The sequence below is a fragment of the Poeciliopsis prolifica genome, unplaced genomic scaffold (genome assembly GCF_027474105.1).
Source record: "Poeciliopsis prolifica strain line A6 unplaced genomic scaffold, Auburn_PproV2 SCAFFOLD179, whole genome shotgun sequence".
Taxonomy (NCBI): domain Eukaryota; kingdom Metazoa; phylum Chordata; class Actinopteri; order Cyprinodontiformes; family Poeciliidae; genus Poeciliopsis; species Poeciliopsis prolifica.
In genome coordinates this window covers 171,806-184,852 of record NW_026562554.1, presented here as the reverse complement: position 1 = coordinate 184,852, position 13,047 = coordinate 171,806, and the positions used below count along the sequence as shown (strand labels likewise).

General features: G+C 38.2%; 1 pseudogene; it reads right to left on the bottom strand.

Moving 5' to 3' along the window:
- Positions 1–1,259: 1,259 nt before the first annotated feature.
- On the bottom strand, positions 1,260–4,795 carry LOC129356589 (gastrula zinc finger protein XlCGF8.2DB-like; annotated as a pseudogene).
- Positions 4,796–13,047: the final 8,252 nt, after the last annotated feature.

Below are 13,047 nucleotides of genomic sequence, written 5' to 3'. Positions count from 1 at the left end.
GCAGGTCATCCACCGGACCAGACCTACTGCGTCCCCGGCAGGTCCATGGTGGACAATGTCTACCTAATTCGGGATATTTGGGTTTACAGACAGGCTTGATTTCATTAGATCAAGAAAAGGCTTTTGACCGCGTTGAACACGACTTCCTCTGGAAAGTAATGAGGAGGTTTGGGTTCAGCGAGGGTCTTATTGCCAAGATCCAGGTGTTGTACGGTGACATTGAGAGTGTGCTGAAGATCAATGGCAACCTGTGTGCTCCTTTTAGAGAGGCGTTCGACAGGGCTGCGCGCTCTCGGGAATGCTCTATGCACTCTCCCTGGAACCCCTTTTAAAGAAGATGCGATCAGACATTCACGGCTTGGTTTTACCCGGTTTTAAAGACAAATTGGTTTTATCTGCCTATGCTGACGATCTCGTGGTTTTTATTAAAGATCAAAAGACGTCAGCGTTTTAACAGAAATCATAAGAAAGTTCTCCATGCTGTCTGCCGCCAAAGTAAATTGGGGAAAAAGTGAAGCCCTGGCTGTTGGCGAGTGGCCCGACGGACTCCCGGCTCTCCCCAAAGGCATGACCTGGAGAAAAAGATGGCCTAAAATATTTAGGCGAGAAAAGTTTTGTTGAAAAAATCTGGCAAAACCTAGAACAAAAAATATCAAACAAACTTGCAAAATGGAAATGGTTGCATGAAAAAATGTCGTACAGAGGAGTGTTAGTGCTTAATAATCTGGTCGCATCACAACTCTGGCACAAGCTCATTGTACTAGATCCACCGTCAGGGCTGCTGCTGGCAAGAATACAGAAGGAAATGATTAATTTTTTCTGGAACAATCGTCGCTGGGTGCCACAGTCGGTGTTGTTTTTATCCTGAGAAGAGGGGGGCCAGGGCCCACCTGGCCGGTAGAGTCACTGTGTTTAGGATACAGTTTTTACAAAAGTACCTGATAGGATCTCCTGTGTGGAAGGATGTAGCCAGTTGCATTCTAAGACGCGTGAATTCCTTGGGATTGGATGCTGCTCTGTTTTTAACAAATTTTAGTCTTTTAAGGTTTAAAGGAACGCCGCAATTTTATCAGAGCGTTTTTAAATCATGTGCTCTTTTTAGATTGCGTAGAGCGGAAATGACTGATTCTCTGCATTGGCTATTAGAAGAACCCTTGGTGTACGGAGCAAGACTGGATGTTAGAGAGGACACGTTCCTGGGGCTAACAGAGACGCTGTCTAGAGCCGGAATGATGACCTTAAAGAGGCTGATCCGAGCATCAGGAGCAGACTTTGGCGATGCCCAGGAGGTCGCTGCCGCACTGAAAGTAAGGTCTACAAGAATGATGGAACGTGTCCTGATGAGAATAAGAGAAAGATTGACTGGAAAAGAGAAGAGTTTATTGCAGGCATACAAGGATGGAGAATGCCTGCCAAAAGAAACAGATCCTTTTCCTAAGGTTCTTCTGAGTCCAAGCTTTGAAGAGGACAGCGGTCCTCTGCTAAAGACCATGGACTCAGAAATGGATTTGTGCAAAGTGGCACCAAAGACTTTATATAAAAACTGTGTGAAAATCCTAAACAAGAGAACACTTCGAAAGAGGGACGTCAGCGTGTGGGTTGAAAGACTGAAAGGACAACCAATCCACTGGAGGACAATGTACAAACCGCCGATTAGAAAAAGGATTGGCGACCTCCAGTGGAGATACTCCATGGCGCTATAGCCACCAACGCGTTTTTATCGGTGATTAGTCCTGGTTTTATAAATGAGTGTCCATTTTGTAGGTTGTCAGAGAGTTTTTCATGTTTTTATACATTGCACACGATTGATAGTCTTTTTTAGTTTTTTATCGACTGTTTTTAGTCTTTTTAAAATGATTTTTACCGATGCACTATTTATTAACGGAGTACGTCATAGTAAAGCGACTAGTTTTAAGTCAAGGCTTTTAAATTATTTATTAGCCGAGGCAAAATTAGCTATATATATAACTCGAAGAGACAAGATGCAGGATGGACCTCAAGTTGATGTTGTGGCTCTGTGGAAAGTAAACATCAAGGCGAGGCTGAGTTTGGAGTTTGCTTTCCACAGGGCCACTGGGAATGTGCAGGGTTTTTAGAGTTATGGGGATGTGACAGTGTTGTGCATCATTTCAGAAAATAATGAACTAATTTATACTGATGTTTTATTATAATGTATTTTTTTGTAATGTATGACATAGGATTATTGTAAAACAACAGAAAAATGAAATTGTTTTATTATTATTGTAAATAAATGTTTTGTAAAAATAAATCAAAATCTTCTTCTTCTTCTTCTTCTACTACTTTTCTTCTTCTTCCCCTTTACATTGTAACGGCAGTTTGTATCCATTGCTCTTGTACTACTGCCACCTATTGGATCCTCATATCTATGTCTCAAATTCTAATATCTTTGATTTACATATTTTCTATACCTAATAAAAACATGTTCCATAAAATCACACCAACTTCATAAACCAGTAAGATGTTTCCCCATCTTAAAAAGAGTTCCATTTAAAAAAAAACTGTGACTGGTTCTTATTGTATTCATAATTATCTCCTCCCTTGTTTATTCCTCTAACCATTACTACATCAATTGTATATAAATGCCTTCCATTTATTTATATCCCACCTAATTTTCCAAATCTTCTTGCTTCCTCTCCAAACTATACCTTTGTCTTCAGATTTAAATAATTCTGTTATGAACAGCCATAACCTCGTTTCATCTCTTTTGCTTTGTCGTCTTCTTCTTTGGGGTTTTATGACTAACTGCATTCATGTCATTGCATTACTGCCACCTTGTGGATCCTACGATCATCACATCTACAGATTTTTCTCAGTGCCAGTTCTCGTTGCAGAACGTGAAATGTTTTCCTCGTAATATAAGAGAGCAGAAAAAATAGAAATACAACTAAGACAAAAGACACACAGAATTACTGAAGACAACAATAATCAACCAAACTTTAAAAAAATCAAGAACAATCAATGAGTGATTTCATAAAGTTTTTAAATGGATTTTTTATCTAATCATCAAAGAAAATGTAAAGTCAGTGCATAACAGCACATTGTATTTTTGATTATAAGTGTATTGAGATAAACAACATCCATCCCTCACACTTTCTCTATACATAATAGAATAATACAAATCAATCCCTCAAGTCCAATCTTGTGAGAATGTTCTGGAAGGGAGTCCATGTCCAGTCAAACTCTGTTAATGCATGAAATTAGTCACAATGGACCACAATGTCTCTTCATCTATCAGCATCAGTACTGGCTCTCCTCAGGGCTCTGAGCTGAGCTTTTGCTCTTCACGTTGTACAAACACAACATACAGTCTGATATAAACAGTATATAAGTACAATAACATACAGTTTATCATTATTGTTGGATGGTTGCACAACGTCCATATGATCACATTTAAATACTAAAATTTTCAGCTTTATAGACATGAAACCCCTCCAGTCTTTCATTCTAGTTTTTAACAAAATCAAATCTATAGTGAACCTCAACATAGGACATGTACAGAAAATAATTTTACAGCTTTTCACCAGTGTGAATCCTCATGTGCTGAGTTAATGCCCATTTTTCACTAAAACTTTTTCCACAGTTCACACATGAAAATGGCTTTTCACCAGTGTGAATCATCATGTGCTGAGTTAATGCCCATTTTTCACTAAACTTTTTCCACAGTTCACACATGAAAATGGCTTTTCACCAGTGTGAATCATCATGTGCTTAGTTAAATGCTGTTTACGACTAAACTTTTTCCACAGTTCACACATGAAAACGGCTTTTCACCAGTGTGAATCCTCATGTGCCGAGTTAAATCCAGTTTATGTCTAAAACTTTTTCCACAGTTCCCACATGAAAATGGCTTTTCACCAGTGTGAATCATAATGCCGAGTTAAATCCTGTTTTTGACTAAACTTTTTCCACAGTTCACACATGAAAACGGCTTTTCACCAGTGTGAATCCTCATGTGCTGAGTTAAATGCTGTTCATGTCTAAAACTTTTTCCACAGTTCACACATGAAAATGGCTTTTCACCAGTGTGAATCCTCATGTGCCGACTTAAATTCTGTTTTTGACTAAAACTTTTTCCACAGTTCACACATGAAAACGGCTTTTCACCAGAGTGAATCATCATGTGCCGAGTTAATTTCTGTTTTAGACTAAAACTTTTTCCACAGTTCACACATGAAAACGGCTTTTCACCAGAGTGAATCATCATGTGCCGAGTTAATTTCTGTTTTAGACTAAAACTTTTTCCACAGTTCACACATGAAAACGGCTTTTCACCAGAGTGAATCATCATGTGCTGAGTTAAATCCTGTTTTGACTAAAACTTTTTCCACAGTTCACACATGAAAACGGCTTTTCACCAGTGTGAATCCTCATGTGCTTAGTTAAATTCTGTTTTTCACTAAAACTTTTTCCACAGTTCACACATGAAAACGGCTTTTCACCAGTGTGAATCCTCATGTGCAGAGTTAAACTATATTTATGTCTAAATCTTTTTCCACAGTTCACACATGAAAACGGCTTTTCACCAGTGTGAATCCTCATGTGCTTAGTTAAATTCTGTTTTTCACTAAAACTTTTTCCACAGTTCACACATAAACGGCTTTTCACCAGAGTGAATCCTGATGTGCTGAGTTAAATACTCTTTTCGACCGAAACTTTTTCCACAGTTCCCACATGAAAACGGCTTTTCACCAGTGTGAATCCTCATGTGCTGAGTTAATGCCGTTTTTTCACTAAAACTTTTTCCACAGTTCACACATGAAAACGGCTTTTCACCAGTGTGAATCCTCATGTGCTGAGTTAAATACTGTTTATGTCTAAAACTTTTTCCACAGTTCCCACATGAAAACGGCTTTTCACCAGAGTGAATCCTCATGTGCTGAGTTAAATACTCTTTTCGACCGAAACTTTTTCCACAGTTCCCACATGAAAACGGCTTTTCACCAGTGTGAATCCTCATGTGCTTAGTTAAATTCTGTTTATGTCTAAAACTTTTTCCACAGTTCACACATGAAAACGGCTTTTCACCCTTATGAATTCTGATATGATCACTGACAGCATATTTGACAATCAATTGTTTTTTACAGATGACACCTGATAAAGGTTTTCTTCTGTCCTGATGTTGGTTCTCAGTTTCATCAGGCTTTTCTAAGATGTCTTGGTTTCTGTTTGGTTCTGATTCAGTTTGGTATGTTTGCTTATCAACAGGAACCACCATGCAGGTATCAGTCTCCTGTTTTAATTCAATCAGCTCTTCACCCTGACTGCAGTAAACTTCTTTCTCTTCCACTTTTATCTGCAGGTGTTCTAGATCCTTCTGTTCTTCTTTTATCTGATGATCTTCTGGCTCTTCCTGTTCTTGTTTCACCTGCAGAGGTTCTAACTCCTCCTGGTCCAGAGTGGATCTCCTCTCCTGGTTATAAACGTTACACTTCAGAGAATCTGGACAAGGAAACAGAGAAGAGAGAAATTGTGAACTTTACTGAAGTAAATAGGAGAAAATTGTTCACAGTTTAAGACAGAAATGAACAAAATAACATTTGAAAATTCAACAGCGTAGACAGAGATACACATCAGTTGACAAATCCAGCTGACATTTGGAGAATTCTCAAATGAACTGATAAAAAAAAAATATTTTATTTATTACAAAATTAAACGTTGTAGGGATTATTGTTAGTATTTAATAGTAAACTGTATTATTTCAATATATTATTTTTTTATTACTTTGAATAATATTTAAATGTAATTTTTGTACACTTTAAATTTTTGGGGTTGAGTTATAAACATGAATTTATTTGTAGGTTAATAGTTGTTTAGTTTTTGTTCCTTTATTATTTGCTTTTCTAAGTTAGACAGGAAGAACTGTGGGTCCATTTGCTGAAAGTCCAGAGGCTTGGAAGTGACGTCACTGTGTGTGACGTTTACTTCGCTGGGCGCCATCTTGTATGGCAACATACCAAAACAAACATTTTCTGATGGTTTTATCGCGTTTCCGCTGTATCCTCCTCTTCCATAATGCTGAAAAGCAGTTTGAAACAAAGTGGGCTATATTGTAAAAAGCTTCTCCCAGAAGCCCCCCCAAAAAAAACGCTACATGGAAAAATATCTAAAATTAGACAAATCGACCCGTTAGAAATAAAGAGTTGGAGCAGAGACCCTGATCATCCTCTAATAACAAGATAGAAAGACTTTGAATTACTTTGGATTTACACATGTACAATGACAGAAAATCCAGTTGGAAAAGTGCAACTAAAGTATGAAATATGTACAATATAAACCTAAATATGCAACTGCTGGAGATGCATCAGCAACTCTCGCGATAAGCGAGTTAGAAAACGGATGGATGGAAACCAAACACACAAATAGTGTTGCACTCACGAAACAGACTCTTCTTCACTTTCGGCAACTTTATTTGCACATCATGTGTATTTGTTTTGGGGCTGCCGTTACAAAGTCCCTTCTTCCAGAGCTACAACGTTTTAACTGACTACTGACACTACTTCCACTACACAACGAAACACTGACGCAGCACAAAGCTCAGATTGTGAGAAACTCCATTTTCTCTCCATTAATCAGCCATTCTCATTGTGATGTCTGCGTTCATTTACCTGCTAACAAAACATTTATACGGGAAAAGAGCGTTTACTAAAATGATCCTCATGCAGAAGGTGCAGACATTTAGACCTTAACCTGCATCCAAACGCTGCTGTTTCCTACCTATTTGGTGTAAGATGATCTGGGGAGTCCGGGAGAAATCAAGCAGTCTGCGCTGATCATCCATCTCTTCCTCCGACTGGACGATGATTTCTTTAAACTCTGTCAATGTTTCTGCAGGTCACTGCTCGCTGATTAACTGGTTTAAGCTGGACTGGAGATATTTATTAGAGAAACACTCAAACATTCAACAAAACAGACCACGTGCTGTCCTCTTTGTCTTCTACTTCTTCTTCTCCTTTTTCTTCTTCTTCTCCTTTACATTGTAACGGCAGTTTGCATCCATTGCTCTTGTACTACTGCCACCTATTGGATCCTCATATCTATGTCTCAAATTCTCATATCTTTGATTTACATATTTTCTACAACTAATAACATGTTCCATAAAATCACACCAACTACATAAACCAGTAAGATGTTTCCCCATCTTAAAAAGAGTTCCATTTAAAAAAAACTGACTGGTTCTTATTCTATTCATAATTATCCTCCTCCTGTTTATTCCTCTAACCATTACTACATCAATTGTATATAAATGCCTTCCATTTATTTCATTATTCCACCTAATTTTCCAAATCTTCTTGCTTCCTCTCCAAACTATACCTTTGTCTTCAGATTTAAATCATTTTACTGGCATATCAATAACTTCTTGTTTAATAGCCTCCTTAGCCAACCTATCTAAGTCAAGCCACTTAGCAGATTTTACTCAATAAGTTGAAGACTATAGATAGATTTAGATAGATTTTATTACAGACTCAAAGTCCAAATTACATAAAAAAAGAAGAAAAAAAACAAATTGATAAAAGTAGAAAAAATACATAAAATAACGGCTACTAGCGTTTCAGGAGGCAGTCATACCAATGTCTCCAGAGTACAGATGAGTATTTTACTGCAATATATTTTACTGCAATATATTTCATCAACAGTAGGATAATGCTATTATTAGACTCGTTTATATGACAAATAAAATTAAACATAAGCTTTCTTAAAACAGCCATCAAAATGCTGACGCGAGCGGATACAAACAGTTCACTGGCACTGGTCCATCTGGGCTTATTTAACAAAAGTCATTGTCAGCCACCTTCAATCTTTGAAGACTGGCTCTTTGAACGTTGCACCACAAATGTGCAGTATACAGTGATGTACAATATGATCTAAACAAGGATATTTGCCTGAGCAGATGACATTCGGACCTGACGGTAAATCACAGACAGTCTGTCGACACATGACCAAGATTTTTTACTTCATTAGAGAAATTCAATAGAGTCCCAGACAGCTTGAAATTTGGAAATGCCCTATTTTTTTCCTCCTTAGTGCAACAGATCAAGATACTTTTTGATGGATTGAATTTATCATGTAGGTTACCAACATGATGCAGTTTCTGAAGACCAGCTGAACTGGGACTAAAAACGTCTCGGTCATCAGCATACATTAAATGATTAATAATAGTTTCACCATCCATGCAGCCAGTTCTACACAGGTTCAGGAGATTAGAGAGATCATTCACATGAAAATTAAACAACATAGGAAATAAAATGCTTCCTTATCTCAGACGAAAGGATGCAGACATACACTTGTCCCATTTGACCTGTGTTGCACCCTTGAAAAGAACTAAAAAAAACTGAAGAGTTTCACTTTTGTGCAACTTTATTAAAACAAAATCCACGGTTCAGTATACAGCATATAGTTTTCCTCTCTCGTTTTTTTCTCTAATCTAACAAGGTCATGACCTCCTCACTCCCATCATGCACCATTCTTAAAGTGATACTATCATAACATAAATCAAATAAATGCTATTCTTAACATATGGTCAATTTTCAGGGCTCTACACCCTCCCCAACTAAAATAATAAAATGTTTCCAAAACATTTTAAACTTCAAAACTTAAAGAATGTATCCTTACAACTAGCTTCTAACACTGAATTCAACCAGGTACCATTTAGTTACATGTTGCTCTTCAAAAACCATAACCACTACTACACATTCAATGACTACAAATGCATGTACACAGAATAAGTATATTGACTTATATTCCTGTTTCAGTGTATTAACTTAAATCATTGGTACATTGGTAGGCCTCCCAAGTCCATTAAGTCACATATGGCTAAATCTACCATTCCACCTTATTAAATGTATCCACATTAAACATGCTGTGAATGTAGTACGACTTCTGTTACCTTACAAAACTCACTTCCTTCTGTAAATACAGCAATAACTTTTAAGTGTAGCTTTAGTCATCAGAAATAAATCTCTGCAAAATGACTCTTATTTGTAACTAAATATTGTACCAAATGAATCATAAAACATTTTCAATTAACTTTAACTGTAACTATATTGTTCAAAATAGAATTTCTATTTCTTCAAAGATATGAAACTAGGTTTCCCTAACTCATCATATGTAAAGATGGATTTTGGTTGACGTGTTCTTGAGGAACGTCGCTCTTGCTTCACCTCCTGATCAACCTCCGAAGAGGCATCGCTGTCTTCCTCAGGCATTTCAAGTTCAAGTGTTTGATCTTCAGTATCCATATCCGGATTTTGACTCGTGTCTTGGATCTGGAAGTCTCCTTCATCATGTCTGTCGTCCACTTGATTACTGACGTCAGCAGAATCATTTTCATCCTGAAACTGGCTTTGTCTTTGTACAAGTCTCCTAGTTTGGATTTCTTCTGCAGGTTGTCTTGATCTGGACTGAAAGACTGGGGCTTTTGGGTTGAGACTGGTAGTCCGACTTTGATGAGCAATCCACACAGAGTACTCGTCCTCACTACAGCTGTCAGAATCCTCATGAACATGGTCTCTGGTTTGGTGTATTTGTCTGTTTCCTTGTCTTTTCTGCTTGTGTTTTTCTTTTGGTTCTTTAGTATCTTGTTCATCAATGAGATAAGGACAGGGTAGTAAAACATTCCTATGAAGAATTCTTTCCCTCCCTTCACCATCTAATGGTGTCACCACATAAACTGGACTGTCTTTCCCTCTTCTTTCTTTAACAACATGCGTTTTGTTTTCCCAGTAAGCACGTATTTTTCCAGGTCCTCCTCTTTCAGATAGGTTTTGGACAAGAACGTGGTCTCCAGGTTGAAGTTCTGAACTCCAGGCTTTTCTGTTGTAACACTTTTGTCCTCTTTTACTTGCTTTTCTCATGTTTTCCTGTGCAATGTTGTAAGCTTCCTGCATTGACCTTTGCCATTTGTCTGCATAGTCTTGATGAGACTGCGACTGCTTTTGCTCTTTTGGAAACAATAAGTCAATGGGTAGGATTGGCTCTTTTCCAAATAACAGAAAAAAAGGTGAAAAGCCAGTCGATTCATGGACTGTAGAGTTATATGCATGTACTACTTTGTTCAAATAGTCTTTCCAGTTAGGTTTCTGTGTCTCTTCCAATGTTCTGAGCATGCTTAACAAAGTTCTGTTAAAACGTTCAGCTGGGTTAGACTGAGGATGATAAGGTGTCGTCCTTGAATGTTGTATTCCGCTATAGCTTTGCAACTTTCTGAACAACTCATTCTCGAATTCCCTTCCCTGATCATGATGGATTCGAGCAGGGTATCCAAATCGCAGAATAAAGTCGTCAAAGATTTTGCGTGCAGCTGTCTTTCCAGACTTGTTAGATGTTGCATAAGCCTGCGCAAACTTAGTAAAATGATCTACTATTACAAGAATATACTCTACTCCACCTTTACTTCTCTCAAGATGCAGATAATCAATCGAAATTAGTTCAAAAGGTGCAGAGGTTGTAATAGTTTGTAGTGGGGTTTTAGTTTTTCGGTTGGGTTTCTTCTGTTTCAAACAGTGGCAGACTCTTGTCACATAATGTTCAATCTCTTCTCGCATTTTTGGCCAATAGAACCTCTCTCTGGCTAATGAGATCATTCTGTCCGCCTCTAAATGACCCATTTCCTCATGGAGTTGCTGAAAAATCAGTGCCTTAAGCTTAGCAGGAACGACAAGTTGATTTCTAGTTTTTGTCTTTCGTCGTAACACTCCATCTTTGTCTAGGTAAAGATGAGGCCATTCCCTCAAAAGTCGTTTTACTTCAGTTGTCTCTTTCACTTTGTCTCTGTATTTAATTTTCTCACCTTTCTGCTTTAATGTGATTACTCGTTGTGTCACTTGATCTTCTTGTTGAGCAATCTGAATGTCTTTGATTGCTATCGGCTCAACTAGAGTCGTACATGGAACAGTTAGTTGTGACAGTACATTTACATTGCATGTAACAGCTGAAATCCAGTCAGTATCACCACTGTGATCCACTTTGAGTCCTTGCTGTAGTGCTGTTATGTCATCAGCTTTACATTCCTCTGTACATGCTGACATTATCTTGTCCATTTCTGTAGGTTTGCGAGATAGAAAATCAGCATCTCGGTTGACTTTACCAGGTCTGTACTTCAGAGTAAATCGGAAATCTGCTAATTCTGAGACCCAGCGATGTCCTACCGCATTCAGTTTAGCACTTTTCATCACATATGTCAAGGGATTGTTATCACTGTACACTGTAAAGTGTGGGGCATGGAAGAGGTAATCTCGAAATCGTTCAGTGACTGCCCACTTCAAAGCTAAAAATTCAAGCTTTCCTGAGTGAAGTTTGTAGTTTTTCTCAGTAGGAGTGTGTACGTGAACCATACCCTATTACTCTTAATGCTCCCTCCTGCCTTTGATATAGGACAGCCCCAAGACCTTCCTCTGATGCATCCACCTGTAACACAAATGGTTTTTCAAGGTCTGGGTAGGCCATTACTGGTGGATCTGACAAAGCGTCGACAAGCCTTTCAAGTGCCTCCTGCTGTAATGTTGTCCATTCCACAGACTGAGATGGTGGCAACTGTGCAGAACCTTTCTTTGAGGAGTTGTTCTTTGTCTTTGGATGTGACAACAGATCATAAAGCGGTTTTGCTATCCTTGAGAAGTCGGCTATGAACGATCGATAGTAGCCTAGAAAGCCTACAAGGGATCTTACTTCTCTGACTGTTTTAGGACTTGACTTTTTCAAAGCTTGGACAGCTTCTACTTCTTTTGGATTCATCCGGTATCCATCTTTTGAAATGACACGGCCGACATAACACACTTCTTTTTAAAAAAAATCACATTTTTTGGTCTGAGTTTTATTCCACATTCTTTTTGTCTTTGTAAAACTTCTCTCACATTTTCCACATGTTGGTCAAAATCTTTGCTGAAAACTAAAACATCATCGAGGTAGGGTACACATATCTCATCTCTGAGATCTCCAAGACAACCCTCCATATACCTCTGAAAAGCAGCTGGGGCATTTGTTAATCCGAAGGGTATCCTCAGCCATTCATAAAGTCCCCATGGCGAGATGAAGGCAGTGCATGCTCGGCTCTCTGGACTAACAAAGCCCTGGTGGTAGGCTTTTCCTTGGTCTAGCACAGTAAACCAGGAATTTCCACCGAGATTTTCCAAAATTTCCTGAATTCTTGGAATGGGATGTCTGTCTGGGTGTGTCTTTTCGTTTAATTGTCTATAGTCCACACAAAGTCGGATGGTAGAGTCTTTTTTCTCACAATTACTATTGGTGATGAGTAAGAAGAAGTCGACTCCTGTATCCACCCCCTACTAAGTAGATCTTGAATGTGTTTTTTCACTTCCTGATACAAATGACGAGGAATCGAATTGTATGTTTTTGTCACTGGAATGTTATCTTTGAGATGTATTTTCATCTGCAGATCAGGTATGCATCCTGTATCCCACTCATCTTGTGCAAAAACATCACTTTCCTCTCTTAGCATTTTTTTCACTTTTTCTTGCTGTTCCACTGTTAAGTGTGAAACATCAACTGGTGGATCCCATGTTTGTTTTTCAGGTTTTCCTTCATTTTCTGGTGTCACTTTTATGTCTTTGGTGTGTACATGTCCACTTTCCCTTTGTGACCTCTTTGTGACTTCTTTTACATCTTCTATGTTATCCACTGTGAATAATGAACCAATTATTGTTCTGTTTTGTAGTCTGAGATCATTGTCTGTATTATTTTCAACTACAACTGAAATTGCAGCTCCCTCATCAGTTGGTATGTGTATTAGTTGCTGTTGTATTTGTAATCCTTCTGGCCATGGTGTGCTTTCATTTGGTTCCAAAACTGCATATTTTCCCTTCAGCACATTTTTCTTGAATTTTCCGCAGATTACTTTGAACATTTGATGTTTTGGAATAATGATATCTTGTCTTCCTAGCCTTACTGTTTGATTCTCCAACATAGATTTGTCTTTACTTAACACAGAGAACACTGCTTTTGCCTTCTTGTGTCCTACATCTAATGCTGACCCAAGACTGTGCCAAAACTTGTTGGGAAGAGTCCTATCTG